Source organism: Apaloderma vittatum, unplaced genomic scaffold (genome assembly GCF_000703405.1).
Source record: "Apaloderma vittatum isolate BGI_N311 unplaced genomic scaffold, ASM70340v1 scaffold22861, whole genome shotgun sequence".
Taxonomy (NCBI): Eukaryota; Metazoa; Chordata; class Aves; order Trogoniformes; family Trogonidae; genus Apaloderma; species Apaloderma vittatum.
This window is the reverse complement of record NW_009699933.1, coordinates 11,471-11,804: the sequence shown is the minus strand read 5'-3', so window position 1 is coordinate 11,804 and position 334 is coordinate 11,471.

Below are 334 nucleotides of genomic sequence, written 5' to 3'. Positions count from 1 at the left end.
ACAACATCCCAAGGGCGACGTTAGCGCCGATTACCCCGCGGTTGGTCGCAATGCAGTCGTGTTTCTCCTTGCTGGGATCCCAGGTGTGGCTTTTTCAGCTTTGCCCTGGGCTGCAGAGCTGAGGAAAGGGGCTGGGGGCTTTCCTACTGCTCATTCCTAGCCCCATGGACCCCCGAAGAGGGGAGTCACGGAGTCTGGCAAACCCCAGAATCGCTGTGTTCCTGCTATGCTGTGGCTTCAGCAGCTGGGGTGTCTGCTCACCTAGGTGAGTTGGGAAAGGAAGGGGAAAACGGAAATGCCGCCTTCTGCTCCTCATGGGACCTGTAAGGGAGTT